Genomic DNA, 15,468 nt, shown 5'->3' with positions numbered 1-15,468 from the left:
TACAGCTTCTGCTTCAGGTTATCAATCAGGCAACTGTGTAGACTTCATCTGGGTCTAACTTCACATCCTAAGGGACACAAAGAGATGCAGTAATTTGGCCCTTGGTCTCAAAGAGGTGCACAGTGAAGCCAAGAACAGAACTCGAAGCTTCTGATGCTCTTTGGTGCACCATGTCCCTCATACTTCTTCTCCCCTCAAACACTTTTGGGTTGTTCTTATCAGCAGGAGAAGGCTTTAGGAGCAAGATAAGCACTTTTTTCCACAGTCAAGGCATCTAGGTGAGTTTGGGAGGACGATGGGGTAGGCATTCAGAACTTCATCCAGATCTCAGGTAAAATCTCTGTTCCTCCTTCCTCGCTGGGATTTGCTTCTGGAATTCTTCATCTGCCCCGTTCTGTCCAAGCAAGGTGAAGTAGGGACCTTCAGGGCTCCGGCAGGTACGATCGGAGCAGGCCATGAGCCATTTGCTTTTCCACATCCCTAGTGGGTCAGAGTTTTGTTGTTCAGGGCTCTGCTCAGACCTGGTTTGGGCTCAAGTTTCTCTTACTCTCTCCCCTCTTCTCCATCTCTCCTGCACCAAGGCCAGTTCTCACGGCATAGCCGCACTCGTCATTGATTCCAGCACTTTATTCAGTTGAACTTCTGAGAGATGCTACCAGATCTCTGGAGAGGCTCAATAAACTTGAATGATGGGTCCATTGAAATGGAGGGGAACTGACAAAACAGCCCTGGGAAGTTCATCATCTTGAATGCTTTTTTGGGTTCTTGGATGACAGGAAATGTGGCCGTGTGGCAGCGTCCCCTGCTCTTAGCCTTTGTCGCTGTGGTGGCTTTTTCATGCAGAGCTTTGAAGCCTTGTGCAGGAGGGATTATCTGTCGGTGCACAACCAGTGTGCAGGGACTTCTGCTGTGACAGCCAGCATGTCATCTCTGATCAGCTCATTAAATATGTGCGACCTCATTGTTGGTTGAAGCCCAGCGCTTCGTTTCTCTGTCTCTTTAGTGCTTTCTCTGTTTTAATTAAAAGCTTCATTCCAGTTTGACCTTTGGCAATGCTGTGGCATAACTGAGACTGAACTGAGCCTGTAAGTACGGAGAGTCTCTGCTGGCAGGCTGGGTGGATGAGCTATAACTGTTCACTTTAACGTTTCTGATGACTGGCAGGAGCCCTGGCTGCCCCTCCTGCCCTCCCCATGGGATCAGGCAGCCCACGTAGCCGAGATTTCACAGAGCAGGGTGGGAAAAGTATTGTTCTTTCAACAAAAGCCATGGTTACTGCTTGGAAGGCAGGAGGTGGGAGTCATCACGGGTTTGAGGATGGTGGAGAAAGCAGAGCAGGAATCTCACAGTGATTTATTGCCCCTGTTGTAGATTATCGCTAGCCCGGGAAGGCTGATTGGAAGGAACGGGTATAAATCACTGGATCTTGTTAATGGCTTAGGCATGGGGAGGGTCTTGCTACATCCCATCCATTCAACCACAGCTCGCAGCTCCTTGCCCGTAGTGCTGGGACTGGGGGAGAGTCAGTGGGCGTTTGATTGCAGAGGAGTGGGGATTTGGTGAGACCTAGATCCCCCCTCTAAAGCCCAGTTCTTATGGGATGAGCAACCTTCCCTGGGAGGAGCATCCCCTTCCAGCCTGACTGGGAGCCTGTTCAGCGGGCACTTGTGTATTGCCCAGCATAAAAATGCTGTAAAAACTCCTGCAGCTCCCACTTCTGAATTGTACCGGCCTGGTTGCGTTTCTCCCTGGCAGGTCTCTCAAGGTGACACACCAGTGCACGGCACGCAGTCCAGCCAGGTGTCTCAGCCCAGGGCAGGGAAGGGAAAGCACCTTAATTTAAAGTCCCAAGAGATATCCTGGCAGCTCGGGGGACCCAGAAGAACTGACTTAAAGCAGAACGTTTCAATTCCGTGAACAAAATGTTTCAATTCAAATTTGCCTGGCCCAAAGCTAGATGATCTTTCGAGGTCCCTTCCAATCCCTAACATTCTGTGATTCTGTGATCCTGTGAAAGCGAAATCTTCATTTTCAAAAAACATTCTCAAAAACGGGGGGGGGGGGGGGAAAGAAAAATTTTCTGCTTTCCTATGGGATATTTCAGTTTGAAGAAACTTTTTCACCCTGAACAAATCCCAGCCATCGTCACCAAAAATTCTCACCCGCCTCTGTCCACTGATGCCCTTGTTCTCTGCGAGCATTAGCACGATGTGGCGGTTCCTGTGGGATTTCCCACGCCCGAGCCCATCTGAGCCACCTCCCCAGCAGCCACCCCAAGCCCTCAGCCCTGCGAACACAACCAGCTCTGTCTGCTCCCCTTTGAGCTCCTCGCTAAGCAGCTCAGCGTCTTAGCTCGGAAAGTCCTGTGTCTGATCCTTGCAGACAGCCAGCCAGCGACTTTGCTTTCCAGTGCAGCACACCCTTCTCTGCCGAGGGTTCGGAAGTACTGGGTTATCTGCTTACCACAACTGGAAAAAAAAACCTTTGTGTCCTGATTCTTGCAGGTGAAGCTGGGACAATAGAGGGGTGCTGCGCCTGCTCCCAGCCCGGTGACGGGAAGGACTGACAGACCCCAAGTGCCCACGCCAACCCCGGTGAGTAACCGTGTCTTGGGGTACCTGTAGAGGTGAGGAATGGTGGGAGGGATCCCTGCAGTTCCCAGCCGCTGCCGCTCTGCGGGACTGGGCAGTGGGGTTCAGGGCAGGAAGGACACCTCACTTGAGATGCTGAATTGGATGAGCGGGCTTCGTTCCGGGTTCAGGCTGAAGGTTTTCTCTCTTTGAGCCTGCTGGAAGTGGCCTCATCCTGGCCTGGTGTAAGCGTTCAAGGAGTCAAAGGTTGATGGACGTGCTAAGAATCTGCCATTCCCTCATGTGCTATCAGCAATAGAAATGGGGTTGCTTTAATTCCACCCTGATGGGCAGATCGTGACTGTTTTGGGCAGGGTGGTTTTCGGCATGTTTTCATTTCTGATTCACTGCTTATATTTCTTCCAAAAGTTACGTTTGCAGTTTGTTGAGTGACCGTGAATACAACCATGACTTTCTGGGTAACGTAGAGGTGGACTGTGCTCTTCACTTCCCTGGTGCACACCCCAGGGCAAGAGGTTGCAAAGAGAAGCTGAGGAGAAGTGCTGCACGCGGGGGTCATTGTGCTCGGGGCAGACACGCGCCTCGCAGAGCTGTGGTGTGGTGGAGGAGGGTGCCCGGGGTTTGATCAGAACCCTGGTACTGCCTCTGCACGGGGTGAGCAGAGCATCCTCTTGGAAACGGGCTGGGAGAAAGCACACTCTTGGTATTTCCTTGAACGTCAGCAAATCAGGGCTGTGTTTCTTAGCGCTTCAATCGGGACAGAGGAGTTCCTCCATCCCCAAAAGGTACAGCAGTGTCCTCAGGCCACAATTTAGGAAGGTAACCAACTCTAAAGTGCCAACAGACATGATACTGTCAGGGAATAAGCTTTAACATCCCCCAGACCTTGCTTGGCCAGGTAGGCTGAGCTGCAAGCACCCCTTTGAAGAAGAGGTTTTGTGGAGGGATGAGAGAGGGTTTAGGGATCAGGTCCAGTGGCAGCACGACCGAAGTATTGGGAAATGCTGGTCCAGGAATCACTGTGGCTGTTAGAAACTTGCTGTGCTTCCTGAGCAATGAAGTCGAGGAAGACCTGAGCTGGGACACCGCTTCCTGGTTTTGTGGGAGTTGTGTTTCGGTAATAATGGAGTAATGGGACTTTAGGTGAATAAAACACAGAGTTTGCTTCAGCAGAGGGTGAAGGAAGATTTCGGGGCATAATCGTACTATGCACAATTCGTGACGTGAAGATGGAGCGGTGTAATGTTTTCAACAGTGGACTTTCCCCTCCAGTTCCCAGACAGATGGATAAAAGCAGGTCCCAGTTTCTAGTTCAGCAGGGTTTACAGTCCTGGTGTAACCCTCGTTGGGTTTTTCCTTGGGAACTTACGTAGGAGGGAGAAAAAATAAATGTGATCAGGTAAAACTACATATCATACGGGCAGGAGCTCTGTGGTTGCTTGGTGGGCCCCAGGAGATACCATGGACAGTAAATAAGGATCCAAGAGTTTTATACTTCTTACCTTGTTTGGAAATCTAATCCAGGACACCCCGAATAGCAGAGGGGTAAAGATTCTCCTGAACTTTTTCAAACCAAAACCGAGCAGTTGAAGGAGAAAGCGAATTTGGGTTTGCTTAGGATTTGTCTAAAACCATTTTCTGCTTCTAGCTTAAGATACCTTCCCTTAGTAGTACTGAGAATATCTTGACCCCAAGTAGAACTAAAAAATTGCGACATACAGATATGTTAAACAAGTGAGCTGGCTAAAAACCCTTTTCTGCATGAATAGGAGAACTACTGCACCCTAATTCCATAGACCAGGATTTAACTCAGCAAACGAAATTAGGGGATTCGGCAGCGTTGAAGAAATACCTTATTTTTTTAATAGGCAAGACATTTTAAAAAAAAAGAACACTGCCAGAAGTTTTTCAAAGTTTCGTTTTGGCTGTTGGTGTATTAAACAGTGCTTTAAACTCTGGAGCCTTCTTTTTGTACAGAGTACTTGCTGTAAGTGGAGGAAAGTGTCTTTTATCCCGCGTGCACAGACTGCGGGGCTTGAACTGCGGCGCCTTCTTCAATTCATGAGTTCTTCACTTCCACAGGGCTTCTGAACACTTGAATGCTGCTGGCTGATTATTTGCTTTTTCATTTTTCACTTCTCTCTCCAATTATTGGGAGCGCGCAGAATAAAGGTTGATTCCAGAGGGAGCTGTGAAACTACCTGTTTCTCGGGTGATGCAGAACGAGCTGTGACAATATGTCATTCAGGCAATTGGGGAAGAGCATTGAGAGTCACTCTGGAGAACTAGGAAGGCTGATGAGAACGCCTGTTATTCTGGCAATGAAAGGAAGGTCACAGAAATACCTGTTATTGAGTCCACCCGTACGGGGTTGGAAGTGTCCCGTAGTGGGAGCACACAGAGCATCCTTAAGCAGCTCAACAAAAATGGGATGGATGAAATTTTCTGGCTGTCTTAGAAAAACCCCCAGTGTCGGAGCAGGCCGTTGCAGTGTCTGATCACAAATCCAGACCGTAATCACTTGCTCAGGTCATTTATCAGCTCCAGCAGCTCCTGTCCTTCCAGGATTAGGGTGGCACTCGGTAGCCCTTTAAGCTACGTCTGGTAGCGACCTTCTTAGCACCCCGTGGGCCGAGGAAGCGATGTAACGGGTTTCTGAATTTAGAAAAGACGCCGCGGGTCAGGAGGCGGCCGCAGGTGTCGGCGCAGGCTGTGCTTAAGGGCTGCGGTGTCCGATGCGGAGGGGGTGCGGGACGTGAACAGGGTTCATGATCGTGTCTGAAAAAGCCCAACTGTGGGACCGAGTTACCCTCTGTGCCTGGGATGCCTTTGTCAAGGAAAGGAATGGGCAGTGGGATAACTCATGTATCTCACTATAAAGTTTTAATTCTTTAATTCTACAGGTGTCATGAACCATTTTTTTTTAATTATTTATTCCTCTGTAGGCAATTAGCTGGCAGGATCTCTGCAGGGTGGGTTCTCATGTGTGCGTGCACAAGTTCTTTATTTCTTTTCATGCTTTTGCTGGGAAGATTATTGAATGCAATTATCACCAGCATCCCTTCCCAGCGCGGGGATTACAGGCGAAGTGCTGGGTCGTTCAGAGCAGGGTGGAGTGCGCTTGGCTTTCTGAGCCCTGGTACCAGCCCCGGGTGTTTCTGAGCGTGGAAGGACTTTGTGAAATGCAAGTATTTGCTAGGGCGCAGTAAAATTCAGTTGTCTTCGGTGGCTTATGTGTTTCTGAAAACCTCAAAGGAAGGGAGGAGAAACCCAAATAATTGAAACTACCCTCAGACAGTTCCCAGTAGATAAAACCAAATATGTGGTTTTATTTAGTGATAAAAGGGAGAAGAGGCTTCAGACCCGTCACCGCTCGTCACAGTGCAAACTGTTGAGTCAAAATAGACTTGTGTAAAAGACAGAAAGAAAGAGACCCCTTCTAGGCAAACCAAGGCAGGGAGAACTGGTTAAAAAGCTGTCTGGAAAATGAACCCAGGGTCTCTCACACCCATACTGTCTCTTTGTAGACCCAGTGACGCCCAGGCTGCCCCAGAAAATGAAAGAGGATGTGAGGATAAGTAGATTCAAGCATGCACACACCCAACATGCTCCAGTAATGGGAGCCTTGAGACCACCCAGAGAGGACAAATCTGTTTTGACACTTTCTGTGAAATTCCTGGGAATCTTGGTGCCTCTGAAGAGCTTTTCTTTTGCTATAGGCTCAGTGTGGTGAAGTCCCCTGTGAAATAAGACCATAATTCTTGTCTCAAGAGGCAGAGCTGAGATGGTGTCTGCAAACTGTGGATGGGGAGAAGGGTGGTCTGGGCTGTGGAGGACACAAACAGAAATTCCCTCCAAAGCTAACAGTCCTCAGTGTTTATCTACAGTAAATAAATGAAAATACCCACTTAAAAATCCTTTCTAAGTAGACTCTCTGGAAGGATTGCCCGCATGTCTGTGCTGGAAATAACCTAATGGCATGTGCAGTATTTGTCAGCAGTTGGCTGGAGGGATGTTCCCAGGTAGCTGGTTCATCTGGAACAGGTTTTGTCTTGAGTAGGTTCATGCTCCCCTGGTGAGAGCAGGTGTGGAGCCTGCCTAGCAAACACAAGGTGAGAGGAGCGCTCTCCTCACGCAGAGACCCCGGTCCGTGACTGCTCTCTGCAGGGAAGCAGATGAGGTTTGGGCTAGAAAAGCCATGTTCTTGGCACTGAAGTTTGTTGTGAAAGCAGAGCATGGCAGGGGTTGTTTTGATTGAAGACAATTAGGAGTCATTGAGCGGTTGCGAGCACCAGGAGTGTGGTCTGCAGATCCTGGTGTCGGCCAGCTCTGAAGTTCTCCATGATGGAGCCGTCCCCCCGCGTTGCCCTCGCATGCATTCTGCCTATGCGGAGCTGAGCTTAGCTGGCTTTGAGTGGGAACCCAAGCAGTTCCGATGAAGGATCAGGTTTTCCAGCAAGAGCCAAGTCCTGACACGCTGAACTGCCATTCCTCACGCTGGAGCCTTCAGAGGTGGGTGCCGGGTGCTGACCTTCACTGAGAAGCTGTTTCCTCATTTCTGCCCCTGCCAGGCTCACACAGCTCTGCTGGGAGTGACTTAGTGGAAGAAGAGATGCTAATTAACCCTTTATAAACATCCTCAGTGCACTGTCCCTCTGGTTACCTGTGCTTTTAAATAAGCAAATTAATCGCGTGAAGCTCTCAACCGCTCTGCCAAGACAGCAGGAAATCTGTGGTGTTTCCAGATGCCAAGTGATGGATTGCGTGACAGGCCACTGCCAGCAGCTCTGGACCTTCCAGCTGATTGTGCAGTCTGCAAGTGGAAAGTTACGTAGCTCAGTCGTATCTTGGTATATGAGAAGAGCCAGAGCATTTGGTGTTATTTAAGGACAGTCAGGCTGAGCAGAAAATCAAAAATGTCTTCACGTCACATACATAGAATCACAGAATGGTTTGGGTTGGAAGGGACCTTAAAGACCATCTAGTTTCAACCCCTTGCCACGGGCAGGGACACCTTCCACCAGACCAGGTTGCTCCAAGCCCCATCCAACCTGGCCTTGAACACTGCCAGGGAGGGGGCAGCCACAGCTTCTCTGGGCAACCTGTGCCAGGGTCTCACCACCCTCACAGCAAAGAATTTCTTCCTCATATCTAATCTAAATCTCCCATTGTACTGTACCTGGTTTGGGATTTAAAACCTTGATAAACTGAAAAAACTCAAGCCTATGTCTAATTTTAAACCTATATATTCAGTCAAAACTCTTATGCTCAAAGCAGGCCATGGGTTAATAATACCTTCCTGAGTCAACGATTAATTTCTAGAGCTGAGCTGGTTTCCTGCGATCAACCAAGTATTTGATTCTTTTGAGAGCTGAGCAAGTGATTCATAATGAATACTGTATCTGAGAATTAAGTTTTCTGCAAATCTTGATCTTATCAGAATAACATGTCAATTTAAGGTATCTGATTTGGGGATTTGGGGTTTTTTTCATTTCTGGATTTGCTTTTTGAAATTATCTGTTTCTCAGAGCTTCTCAAGACTTGAAGGTTAATTCAGATTAAGGTAGTGCATGAATGGAAAATGTGAAATCTTTTCCCAAATAACTGCTTGTGTGAGCACCAGCTGACAGATGATCACACCAGTCATTTTTTCTGCTGTGGTTGTGGATAATGCCTGTGCTCAAACTTCAGGTGAAAACGTTTGCAGAATAAAACTTTAAAAGTTTCTGAATTACTCCCCAGGGAAGGTCAGAGCTGCCCCAGGTGTTAGTGGTCTGTCACAGGCGCATCCCCCAGCTCTGTGTATGTGTTCGTTGAACGGGAACCCAGCTGGAGTAAATTGCTGGAGAACTGGAGGGAGGGCTTACAGGCTTGGAGTGGGGTGGGTTGTATTTACTGACACCTTAAATCCTTCTTAGAGAGACAAGCTGATGGCCAGAAGGTCTGAGGATGGGTTCTTCTCACCTGTTTCTGAACCACCAGGTCCTCACCATCTTGGCTTGTTTTCCCCATCACCTACAAGGTGTTTTCTTCCTCTTCTGTCAAGAACCAAGTTGCTGCCCGCTCAAGCAGTGTTGCGTGTTGTGGAGAGACAGGCCAGGGGACAGGATTTAATGCTAGATGGAGATGAGTTTAAATGTCTGCCTTAGGGTTCAAGTTCTCCGTCATAATTTTCCCAGGTTCCCTGGCCAGTTGGCTGGGCTTCAGCCATCAAAGTTGTCCAATCAGCATTGAGGAGCTGGGCCTGAATTTCTCATTTCTGAGCCTCCAAAAGGGAATAGTCTTTCTGTTGCAGCTTGAACTGGTGTTAGACCATGAAAACGTTACTCCATGAGATGCTCAGACACTGGGGACAGGAGACAAGTGAGTACCTTGGTGCTGCTCGTTCGCTCTGTCCTATCCTAACCAGATGCAGCTTTCTGCCTGCATCTCTGAGTACTGGAGCTGGAAAGTGAGTCAGAAAGCAGAAGTCAAGGGGGTGCCTTAAAATGAAAATACAAAAATAGCTCTCTCTTTGCACATCTCTTCTCAGCTTCCCTTTGCGAGGCTGTATCAGCACGTGCTTGATGGGATATGATGGCTCTGACCTTGTCAGATGCATCAAATATGACAAGTGAGCATGGATTTTTTTTTTTAAGGAGAGAAATAAGGGTTAGCAAGAAGTGCAGCAAAGGCAAACAGACAGATGGCCACATTCCTTCGTCAATAGAAATCCAGGCGTGAGATTTACTTACAGCCTGTCTTGAATTGGAGATTTCAGGAAATGAGCCAAAAAGTGGCTTATTTTACCATCCCCCTTCTGTAGCATTTCGTTATCATATGTGCTGCTCCCGTGAGGCACTGCCCTTTCCCAGGCAGTGGTGTGGTACAGAGACGTAGCACTAGCGCAAGGGAGGTTATGCTGCCTGCAGAGGTGAGGCTGGGCTCCTTTCCCTGGTTGCTGTAACACCCAGAGGATGATGGATGATGCCACGCACCCTGTGTTTATGATGAGCTGTGTAGGGTAGGGTTTGGGGTATTTTTTTTTCCTTCTAAAATACTCTCTTTTTTGTGTTCTTCCTGAGGATAGAGGTTCAACAAAAAAAAACCAGGGTCAGTGGATCAGTAAGGGTGACCTTGGGATGTGCTGGGTGACCTCGGAGGACTGAACTGGGTCCCCAGCTTTCCTCTGGTGGACGAGCTCTGTAGAGACAAGCTTTTGGTCATGGGCTGTTCCTACCCCCTTCACAGAAGAGGGACAAACGGGGACCATGGCAGCCTTGGTCTCTTGCCTGTTCTTTCCTGTATACGAGGGGAAAGCCGTATAATCAAACCATGTTTCATTCCTCTGCATCACAAGTGGTGTCCCCCAAGGTTCAGTGTTGGGGCCAGTTCTGTTCAATATCTTTATCAACGATCTGGACGAGGGGTCGAGGGCACCCTCAGTCAGTTCACAGACGACACCAGGTTGGGCGGGAGTGTTGATGTGCGGGAGGGCAGGAAGGCTCTGCAGAGGGGTCTGGACAGGCTGGATCGATGGGCCGAGGCCACTGTGTGAGGGTCAGCAAGGCTCAGTGTCGGGTCCTGCCTTGGGGCACAACAACCCCGTGCAATGCCACAGGCTGGGGGAAGAGTGGCTGGAAAGTGCCTGGTGGGAAAGGACCTGGGGGTGTTGGTCGGTGGCCGGCTGAATATGAGCCAGCAGTGTGCCCAGGTGGCCAAGAAGGCCACCAGCATCCTGGCTTGTATCAGCAATAGTGTGGCCAGCAGGACTAGGGCAGGGATCGTCCCCCTGTACTTGGCACTGGTGAGGCCGCACCTCAAATCCTGTGTGCAGTTTTGGGTCCCTCACTACAAGAAAGACCTTGAGGTGCTGGAGAGAGTCCAGAGAAGGGCAGCGGAACTGGTAAAGAGTCTGGAGCACAAGTGTGATGAGGAACGGCTGAGGGACCTGGGGGTGTTTAGTGTGGAGAAAAGGAGGCTGAGGGGAGACCTGATCGCTCTCTACAACTGCCTGAAAGGAGGGTGTAGTGAGGGGGGTGTTAGTTGGGACACTCCATCCTGCTCTGCACAGAGCTGATGAGCTGCTGCTTGTCCTCTCTGGCACACAGCAGTAAATCCTTTGAAAACCACCGTACCCCAGCCCGTGACTGATCGCTGCTTTCCTGGTGAGGCACCTGAGGCCGGGAAGCAGGTGATGGACCGCAGGGTTTTGGGCTGACCCCCCGCAGCTCTTGGCAGCGCAGTGCCCAGCACAGCAGCCCCAGGACCCCACATACAGAGATTGGATGCCTTGAGACAGGGCTCAGCACAGCCGGGCTGCTGAGTGAGGAGCCCCTGGAGAGCTGCTTCACTCCTGTCTCTCAAAGGTGGACAGAAACGGGACTTCAGGAGAGTCCAGGTTCCCCGGTGCTCAAGATGCACGAGTGCCAGGCTGCCGGGTCGTGCTCTCTCCGTCCAACCCCTTCTCCATCTCTGGTTCTCCCAGTGCATGGCATTACTTTGTTCAAAGTGGGGCAGCTTCAGTGTAAAACGGTGGAGGGGGCTCACCCCAGGATGACACTTGAGGGAAGCAGGGTGCTCCCCTGCGTGCTCTGAGACCTGCCATTCAAGTCCCTGATGGCAAATGGACCCAGCAGGGACCTGGGTGTAAGTCCACTTTTGCCAAATAAATCCCTTGAGGGTCCTCTGCCCATCACCCAAGGTCTGCCTGTCCCTCAAGCCTGAAGAAGGCAACTGAGTGCATCCACAGCAGGGCATGGGCTGAACTGACCGGCAGCGGCTGAGCTGTTGGTGGGTTTTGCTCAGGAGCTGGGGCTGACATTCAGAGACGGCTTCAGGGAGTCTGGGGATTCAGCTTGGAGAGAGGAGCGGGGTGTCCTGGGGGCAGCCAGCTCGAGGCAGACCCGTTCACCCCTTTGCTTGTGTCTCAGCGGACATACGTTTAAGATACCCAGCTAGAACACCCCATCTTGCAATGCCTCATCCTGCGGGCAGCACCCGTGCCCTCTCCCTGGGGGCAGAGGGGTCGGTGGAAGGAGGGGGGAGTCAATACCCTCTGCGTTCGGGCTGCAAGAGCCAAGGAGGGAGCTCGGTATACCAGTGCCGTCACACTAGCAGCGCAACCTCCTTCAGCGAGGTGCTGCCTTTCTTCTTCAGTGGTTTTCTGCTTCTCATAGTCTTGAAAATGCATCTGTATTGTTTATCTGACCCTCACATGCAGTCACAGCCTTTACAGCCTCTGCCTTGGCTCCTATTACACTTTCCAAAGCCCCTTCATTGCTTGGGTCCTCTAATCTTTCCGCCAGCACCCATGTTTTATGCCTTGGTTATGCCTCCCTTCCTTTTAATTAATTTTTCACAGTACCTTGCTCGTCCATGTTGCCCTCTTTTATTTAATTTATTGCTCACTAGCCATCATAACCCCCGGGCAAGCCTTTAATTTATCTCTTCCCACATCCCGTCGCCCCCCTCTGTCCTTTCCCTTTATTGATTTCTCCAGTTTGATTTCACCCTGTGCTTGCCAGCATCGTCTCCTACTCTTCCCTCCCCCTCAAAATTGCTTGGCTGAATTTCTCCCCCTTGGTGACCTTGCTGCCTTGGGATTCCTGGCCCAACAGGGCTGAGATTGCTCTTTGTTGGGTCCCCACCTTGCTTGTGCTTAGTTTCCACTCCACCCTCCATATGTCTTAAAATTAACTCTGGGTAATTCCCATCCAAGTTGCCATGATAAGGAAATGGTCCTTTTCCAACAAGTCTTCTCCAAATCTAAGAGGTTCGATGGCCAAAACCTGATGTAGCTTCTCTGCTGAGTTGCCTCAGGCAGGCAGTCGCTCCCTGGGGTAGGGATGGACTCGTTGGGTCGGACTCCGCTGGATTTCAGCTCTGACCAAGGGGGGATGTTCGTGCTCTCAGCAGCTCTTTATTCCTGCTGTTATCCTGGAGTTGAGCAAGTGCAGCTGTACCTGCCCTGGAGAGACCTTGGCTGCTCACAGCCCAACTCTCTTTCTGTTCTGAAGTTTTTTCCTGGTCTGCATTTAAATGGTGAGGATATTGTGGGAGGGGAGAGGGAATAAATGACTTTTCTTCTGTCTTTTAGCTGCCCCTGCGTGCCACAGCCCAGCTCACAGGAGCTGGGTGTCCACAGGCTCAGCCAAAGAGGGAACCTTCAGCTTTGCTCTATGGTTATGAAGAATTGAATGCTTTTATTTATGATCCGTAAGTAAATGGTCCATTTACTTACAGACCAGTTCGTGCTGTTACCACAATGGATTTGGAAAACACATTATTGCAGATACAGGGGTTATTTTGTCATCTGTATCCGTGTGATTTACAAGCTGAGCCCAAAAGTGGGAGAGGGTCAGAGGTGGGAATGATGCGTTTTAAAACACAGCAAGGCAAGATGTAGAGCTATTACCTGCTTTCCTGTAGAGTAGGACATCAGCATGCGTTGGTTCCAAATTGTGATTATCTACATAGATCCCTGAGCTGTCCACACTAAAAAATACTCTCGTTAGGTCTGTGCTGGTCTACGTGGTGTCCATTTTCATGGGACATCGTGTAGCTGAGCTGGTTACGACTGATGAAGGACCAAAGTGAGTAAGGGGTGAGTTTGAAACTGTCTCTAGCAAAGGATGTGTTTGGATATATCACATTCTGTCTCCCAGGCCATCAAATTGGTAAGCCCTTGAGTCTGTCAGCCCTGGGATGATACCACCATGTGGGAAATGGGAAAATACAAAGGGCATTGCAGGGGCTGTGTAAGGCTCAGGTCTCAGGCAGGCAGTGGAGGAGATGGCTGAGCTCCAGGGCACGGCGTGTGTGGGTCAGACAGGTCTGCCCAGCTCGGCAAGAGCAGCACCCTGGTGAAGGAAAGTCCCACAGGTCCCCGTCAAGGTCTGTCCCAGAGAAGCTAGTTGAACATTGTGGGTTTAATTGGTGGGTTGGTTATAAATACTTGTAATTCTGCAGTGAGGTATTGGCATGGTTATGTTTGGCTGGGAAATAAACCATGGGAGCCACATCACTGAAATAGCCTGTCTGTGCCCCAGGTGGAGCTGGCTGCTGCATTCAGTAGAGGTGTGTAGGATGGGCCCCGAAAAGTGGGACTTCAGCTCCAGCCTAAGGCAGACCTTCCTCCCTCCAGTGTGGCCTGAAGTTAAATGCCACAGCCCTTTGTTGAACTAGTTCTATTCCACTGATTTTACTCTATTAATTCTCTTTTATTCTTTTCTCTTTTTAGTTCTTCCTATTTTCCATTCTCCCTTCTTCATTTGAGTTTGATGTCATAGACAGGGTCATCCTATAAACTCTGAAGGTGGATCATTTTCCTGATTCTTTCAGGGAAATCTGTAGGTGTCTGTGAAGTACTGACCCTTTTTCCAAATTAAGAAGCTCTCCTTGTCCAGCTTCGACAATTTTTATCATTGCATGGGAAAAGTAGACCAGCTTCATTCTGCCTGTGGTGCTTTATATCTACCGACGCAGAAATATCCTTTTTTAACATAAGAAGGGCCCCCCACCCTACCCACATAGTGGTTTGCAGCAGTTTGGGCTGGGAGATTTTTTTCCCAACCTGTAACAGGAAGCTTTTAAAGATGATGAAGACCATTTGGGATACAGCTATATCCATTAGATGAGACTTGAGATTGAAGCTTAGCTGTGCCTAAATAGCCAGGGAAGTAGAAACACAGACAGCTCCCTTTGTCACTGCACCTTGGGCAAGCTTAAAAACTGGAGAAGGGAGCTGTGCTTTACTGTTAGACCTAGAAAAAGGGGCTTTTGCTTCATTTTTTGGGAAGTTTGTGTCGAGACTGTAACTGACAGACGAGGATGTGTAACTGTTTGGATAATTTATCTTCTATTGTGAATTGTGGTTCTTTTGTGAAATACCCCAGGCCCCTCCACACGGTGATTGATTCAGTACATCTGTTTTCCCCCGTGAATGACATCTCGTCTCCATAGGCTCTCTGCAAAGAAGGAGCTATAAATAAACAACAATATCTCTGTTTACAACGTACAAAGGAAAAGCTCCAGTGCAGCTTTACACCCCCTGCAAATAAAGAAGGACAATTAAGGGATACTGTAAGTCAAAGCTGTATGGAAACTGGGAACACACAGAGATGCTGCTTTGTGGCACGTGAAACCTACAGTACTGTAAAAGCACATGATATTATAGAATCATAGAATTGTTTTGGTTGGAAAGGGCCTTTAAGATGATCACTTCCAACCGTTAACCCAGCACTGCCAAGTCCACCACTAAACCATGTCCCTCAGCACCACATCTACTCGTCTTTTAAATCCCTCCAGGGATGGTGACTCCACCACTGCCCTGGGCAGCCTGTTCCAATCCTTGACAACCCTTTCAGTGAAGAAGTTTTTCCTCATGTCCAATCTAAACCTCCCCTGGCACAACTTGAGGCTGTTTCCTCTCATCCCATCACTTGTTACCTGGGAGAAGAGACCAACACCCTCCTCACTACACCCTCCTTTCAGGCAGTTGTAGACAGCGATCAGGTCTCCCCTCAGCCTCCTTTTCTCCAGACTAAACACCCCCAGGTCCCTCAGCCGCTCCCCATCACACTTGTGCTCCAGACCCTTCACCAGCTCCATTGCCCTTCTCTGGACTCGCTCCAGCACCTCAAGGTCTTTCTTGTCGTGAGGGGCCCAAAACTGCACCCAGGATTCGAGGTGCGGCCTCACCAGTGCCGAGTACAGGGGGACGATCCCTGCCCTAGTCCTGCTGGCCACACTAGTGCTGATACAAGCCAGGATGCTGGTGGCCTTCTTGGCCACCTGGGCACACTGCTGGCCCATATTCAGCAGCCATCGCCCAACACCCCCAGGTCCTTTTCCACCAATATGTAGTAGTTTGAGGAAAAAAGATGTAAGGGCATGG

The 15,468-nt window shown here is 49.5% G+C and overlaps 1 protein-coding gene across 4 annotated transcripts in view; it reads left to right on the top strand.

Moving 5' to 3' along the window:
* RALY (RALY heterogeneous nuclear ribonucleoprotein) overlaps nt 1-15,468 on the top strand; it is a 144,057-nt gene that overhangs the window by 50,016 nt on the left and 78,573 nt on the right. For all 4 annotated transcript variants that reach the window (XM_068419655.1, XM_068419652.1, XM_068419654.1 and 1 more), the window contains one exon: nt 2,505-2,594. The gene's annotated coding sequence lies outside the window, so the exon portion shown is untranslated. The remainder of the gene's footprint in view (nt 1-2,504; nt 2,595-15,468) is intronic.

Source organism: Nyctibius grandis, chromosome 28 (assembly GCF_013368605.1).
Source record: "Nyctibius grandis isolate bNycGra1 chromosome 28, bNycGra1.pri, whole genome shotgun sequence".
Lineage (NCBI taxonomy): Eukaryota > Metazoa > Chordata > Aves > Nyctibiiformes > Nyctibiidae > Nyctibius > Nyctibius grandis.
This window is presented reverse-complemented; position numbering and strand designations above follow the sequence as displayed.